The following is a 6,960-nucleotide window of genomic DNA, read 5'->3' on the forward strand; positions in this document are numbered from 1 at the left end:
TTATCATTGAGAGCTGTATTGTACCATCACAGAGTTTACACAGCTGAGTCCCATGAAAGGGAAACTGGAGCTCCCATTGGTTGTTACTCCTGTTCAACTGAATGGGAATACGTGTCTCTTTAAACTCTGATCTCCTCAGGAGGCCATGTTAAGATGAATCCTGCAATTGCAATTGAGTGCCTAGCGTCATCCTTGGAAAAGGAGGTCCCAAAGCCTTGTTTCCAGTTAGATCTGACAGTGCAGGAAAGGCTTCCCTTGTTGCTGAAAGGAAGAACAAGGATGTCACAAAGCACTGCTTACCTTCAGGGCAAGGTTTTTAGGGTCCTGCTGTCCAGAAGCAGGGAGCAAAGGGAGGAGATTCCAAGAGAAATCCTGAAGGTGCCAGTCTTCCCAGTGAGAAGTGAGTCAGAAAGCTCATTTCCCATCCCTGACCTGGAAAGTCCAGATTTGCTCTGGGGATGGGGAGTCTGAGCAAGCTTCCAAGCAAGGTGCCTTTAATAAAATACCATGTTGAAGTGTTTGCTTTCAGGAGAAGGGACTGAAGGACAGAGAATTGGCAATCTTGGACTCAGCGCTGGGCAAGCTGGTGGGTTCAGACTTCTAAGGGCTCCCATAGGCACACTTCTGATCAGGCTTAGGTTGCAGCAAAGAGCAACCGAAGCAGTTTGAAGGGCTTTTCTTATTTGGAGAGGAGTAGGAAAAAAGGTGCTACAGTTTAGTTCCACTGTCTAATTAGCTTCTGTACAGTAAGATTTTGAAAAAGTGTCTTCAACAAGGGGATGTGGAGATGGTTCCCCAATGGGAATCTGTTTTGGTCTACATCTAATCATGGACCCTTCTGATTGTGTGTGGTGATAAATGGAGCAGCAGGATACAAATGAGTGCTGGCAGGGGATGATTTGATGTAAACCAGTTTCTAGTAGAAAATAATAAAATGGAAATCTTAGTCTGCAACTATTGCTTGTGTTTCATATTGCTTGAATGGACCTAGGGGGTAAGTGTTGCAGTGGTTCAGGATCTGTAGACAGTGTTGCTTCCAGGCTACTCATTTGCAAGTGAGCCAGTTTTATACCAAGGGAAGTCCTAAGCAGGTGCATAGAGCATCATCTCAATGCAGTGTTATAGGCTGGTGCTGCTTATAACTTATGCTTTAATGTAGTCTTCTACAATCACCGTTGTCCATAAAATTAGTGACTTTATATGAACTCTTCCCTCTATCCTGCTCCTGTCTGCTAACAAGGTAGTGATAATATTTAACCACTTGCAACTGTTTTCTTACCTGAGATGTAAGTTGTGTTGCTGCTTTCATCACTACTGCATTTATCCCAAAGATGTACCTGGAAGCTGAATGCAGGCTGTATCTGTTACAGCCTTCATCAAATTAATAGTGAGTTTGTGTTGACAAACACTCATGTAATTTCAAAATGTGTTTTCTTTTTAACCTTTTTAAAGTATTAACTAGTAAGCTGATCAACCAAAAGACATAAGAGAAGTAAGCATGTGAGCTTGCTTTCATTGGTGATTCTGCTGATTGTAGAAGAGACTTGGAATTGGGGCCCTAATAACAGCAAGTTAAATGCATCAAAACTAATGCCTTTTCCCTTTTTGGTTTCAGCTCTGGTCCCGTTCGTACAGCCATGTTATGTGATTCAGTCTGGGATAAATACTGTGCTTGCTGAAGCAATGACTGAGCTCCCTGCATCTGGTGTGGATGCATCCAGATTCTGTGCCTCTGGAGTGGAACTGAGCTTCACCCAGTTCTGAGCCTGGGATGCAGTTTGGACATGGAAGAGGTGATGCAATGGGAATGTGGTACCCAAGAATATCCTGCACTTGAATGAAGATTGATCATTTTGAACTCTTTCTGTCCTAATGTGCTGTTAACAGTAGGAGGGTGACTTGTACACAGCTCCTGTTTGGACACAGCCCTGCATCAGGTGTAACACGGCTGATACAATCAAGAGGAAAGAGGTGGAGAAACAGAGCCCATGCTTCCTCCATGCACCTGCATCTTGGCCACTTACCTGTGGGCTTGCGTTGCTGTATTTATTGCTGATGGCTCTTTAGAGAGAAGCAATCACTTTGTTCTGTTTCGGGGACACCTGGAACATAGAGCAGGTGAAGCTACTGGGCATGGTGGCCATGCAAAGGGAGAGTTAGGTATCAGAGCTCCCCTGAGGAGCGTTACCCCTCCCTTTGTGCTGAGGTTGAAACAGGCACATGCTTAATCTATTTGCTGAACAAGTCTCCAGCTCCTCAGCATTTTAGTGGACTTGTAGCAGGCCTAATCACAAGTGACATAGCTTACATGGGATTTTGTCAGCAGCAGGTTTGCATTTTTTACGTTTTTATCTAAATCATTTAAGATTCTTGCATCACAGAAAATGCAAGATCAGTGGAAATTTTACTGTGCTGGACTTTGCAACTTTTTCAGAGCAAGCAGCAGCCATGCAGATAATCCCATTTTCTTATACCTGTGACTTTGTCCTTCCTGTCCTGATGTGAATTTGGTCATGATGCCTGTGTGTGTACTGACTCCTTTCAGATGCTGGTGGGCAATGTTGTTGGGAGGGTATCGAAGAGCAGAAGAATACTGATAGAGACCTGCATCTGTTGATTAAGCAGGCTCACTTGCAAAGAAACCCCACAGCAATAGGGAATGGTTAATAGCTTCGGAGATTCAATATTGGCAGGACTAGGCTTGGCTTTTGGTTTGTTTGAATGGTGAAATGGTGAAATCATGTATAAATGTCAAGGCTCGGTTCTGAATCTGGGGAGACAGAAGTACAGTTAAGTACCAGCTTCAGCCTTTTTCCATGAAGCTATGAAAATCTCTGCTAATAGAAATCAAATGTGAAATAAAACATTTCCAATTGTTGAGTGAGAGTAAGGTGCTTAGGCAAAACTGTTGTGTACTAAAGTGAAAAATTTGCCTGTGCCCCCTACAACTACTGTCTTGTTTCCAGGCTCATAATGTGCATGTCCTAGGGAATAGAATAAAATGCAAGCTGGCCTCAAATATTTCCATGAAAGGGTTTTTATTAGAAAATTTTGTTGAAATTGAGACCTTTGTGCAAAAGGATCAGATTTAATACATTTCCTGTTCTGAAAGTACTTATGCAAAGAAGTTTAAAGTTGTAGACATATGATTCCTTTTTTTATGAAGGGCTTATTTTTTTCCCCCCTCTCCTCTCCTCCCATTTTGGCACAAAAATCCATTGAAACAATTTTATTTGTAGTTTTAACAAGTTCCTGGAAAAAATGTCAATCAAATGAGAGTAAAAGGTCAGATCTTTGTGGGCCTGTCTCATTCCAGCTCCTTTATTGCTCCACTTCAGGGTACGGGGCCATCCCTGAGGACTGTCCCCTGCAGCTGGTGAGACATTGGATGGAGCAGGGAGAGGAATACAGGCAGGACCCTGTGAACACATAGTCCTATGTCATCTCCTCCATCCTTCCCTGGGGAGATAAAGAGGATATGGCTGCCTTAAGTTATGTAGGGGACAAACAGGAGCTTGAAGGACATGTGGCCCGTGGGATAAGTATTGTGAATGGCTGTGTTGCATGGGTGTGTGCTTCCACCTCTTTCATGTGCTGGAGATAGCTTCCAAGACTTTCCAGAGCACCAGCAAGCTAGAGGAGGATCCATTTTGTTACATGATTTAACCCTCTACCATGTTTCTCGACTGGTCTTTTTAACAGTAGTTGTCATTGTTTAAATTATTCCTGTCTTCTTAGGGATTACTACAGCTGACCCAAAATGTAACAACCCACAGCAACTCCTCATACTTTTTTTTTCCTCTCCAAGGGCTCTGATGGAAGTGCACCCCTCTCCTCCACTGCCGCCTTCTTGCCTTACATTCACTTGTAACGCTGTGTTTCCACCAGCCTACGTATTACATGTGTGCCGAAGAATCACTTGGTATGGCTGCTGACCACCAGAATGATGTCCCTAGATTTTGCTATGTCAGACTATTACATATATATTATTTTTTTTGTTCGTTATATATTTTTGGTACTTCTCAGCGTGTGTGGACAGGGCAACACAGCTTCCCAGCACTGCCATCCCAATTCTGTGTTGTACTCTATCCTACAGTGTGGACTTGCCCTGTGTTTCTTCCTCTCCATATTCCCCTCATCCTCAAACATGCATATGGTTCAATTTACTGCTCAGAATTTTCACTGGAGCTAGGAGGTGTGTAGCTTCAGCTGGGAGAAGCATTTCTGTAACCATACTGCAAATCAGAATTGTTCTTTCTAGACAAGGCTTAGTTTGCCCTGTGAACCTTGATCTAAAAAAGCTGGTGCTCAACTTCTAACCTGCTTTTTAGTAAGATTGTTCATGCATGTGAATTAAGGCACACAGTTAAATGGTGTTTGGTGGCCTCTGGAGAAAACTGTATTCAAGGTGAATGGTTCTCATGGGTTTTCTCCTCTATATCCAGCATTCAGGACTGAAGTGTGAGTGACAAAACAGACCCATGTGCTGTGGTGTACTGAAAACATCATATGGCTGTTGCCCTGTCCTCTTCAGCATTGGAGAGTATGGCTAGATCAAAGCTTCTCTAAACTCTATTAAGTCAATAAATTGGTGATCTTCTCTAGCTTTTCCTTAACTATGGCCTGATAATCAGCCCGCAGAAGCTAGAGAACAAACTCCTGTTGAATGTGATGTATCAGTTGTGTAGGCTGGATTTGTATTAGCATGTTTCAGCCTTGTTCTCTTTAATATTTGGAATAAGCTTTTTTGCCAGTTTCTCAGGATATGAGGGCTTGAGAAAATTCAGAGAAGCACAGGCGTTATGTATGTGAGTCACTCTGTGTGTGAAGCCTTTGCCCAGTCATCCCTGGATTTTCCACCCAAATTTGAGCAGACAGGTTATATTATGGAACAGGAGCAGATGAGTAAGTTGCTGACAGACTACTGTGCCCGTCTGTCGTAGACACGTCTCCCATTCCTCCATGATGACTGACCAATTCACGTGGGGTCTGCAAACCTGGCCAGACCTCTTTGGCCTGGGGCTTGTTCTGAGGTGTTTGGGACAGATGATTTTAAATGATGGGAAAGAGCTCTTCCTTGCTTCTTTCTTGACTGCAAAAATAATGACAGACCATAAAATACATACAGCTGAGGAGTTATGGCAAAATTCAAGTAAACTTTCACCTCGTTCTTGCTTATGCTCCTTGTCTGCTTTCTTCACCCACTGGCTTGGTGGTTTCAAGTGCATCCTGAGAGAGATGATGTTTCTGGTCTGAGACTGCCACAAGTCTGAAGATTGCCCATCTGTTTAGGCCTGACTTCCCACTGGCACCACTGTCTCACTGCTGTGTGGCTGAAATGACATTGCCACTGCCAGAACTGCTGCTTCCACCATGCAGGAGCTCTCCTTGAGCTCATTGCAAAAGACTTGTAAGGAATGAATAATGTGGGATTTTATCCCTGCTTGTGCTTGGCTAGTATCTGTATTCAACCCACATGCCTATGAAGTCAATAGGCAAAACTCCTGCTGTTGCCTGGGGCACCAGGATTCATAAGGGAAAAGGTTGCGAATGTATCTCATCCATTCTCTGCGGTTACTTCTGATAGTCTCCTCCAGACTGTGGCTCATCCTGAGTGCGGGCATCAAATGAGAGATAAGGAGGAATTGGTGATCCATGCGTGTGTGGCCTGTTCTTAAAGGACCAACAGGCTTAGGGGCTCTGTCAACAGTGTAGCACAGCAGGATGTGTAAGACAGTTTGTATTATCTCTTTTTCAGTAACTGAGAACAGCATGAGATGCTCTGAACTTCTTATATTTATAATATTTTTTCACTTTTTCTTGTATACTTTCCAAGCTGTTGGTATCTTGACTGTAACTTGTCTTCAGCAGGGAAATGGAATTTGTCCTGAACCTTCATTTCCCTTTCATTACAGTCACCAATCTTTCATCTTCTGTCACACAGAGATAAATATTGGTTTCAGAATTAAAGACCATGTCAGGACTAGACTCTTGTTTGTCTTAATAATTTCATAGTTTGTTTCATATGGTGAAATCAATAAACATCTCTCATCTCAATGCATACTCTATGGCGTGTGTAGGAAATGAAGCCATTGTGACAGTCACAGCTGTGCTATGGCCCTCTCAGCTTGGGGAGGGTATCGCTGAGCCCCACATTACTGGCCAGAAATGTCCTGCCTTCTCCCAACAAAGTACCCTGGTGTAGACCAGATGGAGACCTGACTGGTTCAGGGAAGTCTGATCAACTCCATCTCCTAAATCACTCTTCTGTGGTTAAAAACTTTCACAATTTATCCATTTAAAGTAGCAGACCAAAAGAGTTTTGGCAGGTCAAACTTGATTTAGTAAGAGAGAGCGCTGCTTCTTGCTAGAGACATATTGGAGCCTTTAGTACTTCCCTATGTTTCTTCCATCAATTTTCCTAGTGCCTAATTCTACCCAATATTTTTATAAAGAAAATAATTTGTGGTAGCTTCAGAACAGCTCTGTCAAGCAGGAGCTTCCTGCAGTCAAATCAGCCCATCGCTGTCTCTGCTGTTTCATTGTCCCTCTCTGAGAGGGAAAGGATCATATGCGTCTTCCTGACAGGTTCCCATCACCAATCTTCAGCATTTAACTGTACTGGGGACATGTTCTCCCTTTGCCCACAATGCCTGCCTTCTGCAGTCAGCTTTGATTTTTAGGGGACTGAACAACCTCTTGAAGTTCTTCTGCCTTTCCCCTGACTAGAGAGAGCATAGGGAGTCATGAGGAGAAAAATGAGGCTGTTGACTAGCTGACATGGACAGAATTTGTTCCCTAATTTGTGGGGGACAGCTGGAGTCTCTCTTTGATCCTAAAAGATGACAGTTCCTTATCAGACTGAGCAGTCTGAAAGAAGCTTGGATTATTTCTCTTGCTTCTCCCTGGCAGTTCCTGGGCACTGTGCTGCCCCCTGCCCTGCAGGCAGAGGGGGAAGGA

This window comes from Athene cunicularia (genome assembly GCF_003259725.1).
Source record: "Athene cunicularia isolate RWA chromosome 12 unlocalized genomic scaffold, athCun1 chr12_part1, whole genome shotgun sequence".
NCBI lineage: Eukaryota > Metazoa > Chordata > Aves > Strigiformes > Strigidae > Athene > Athene cunicularia.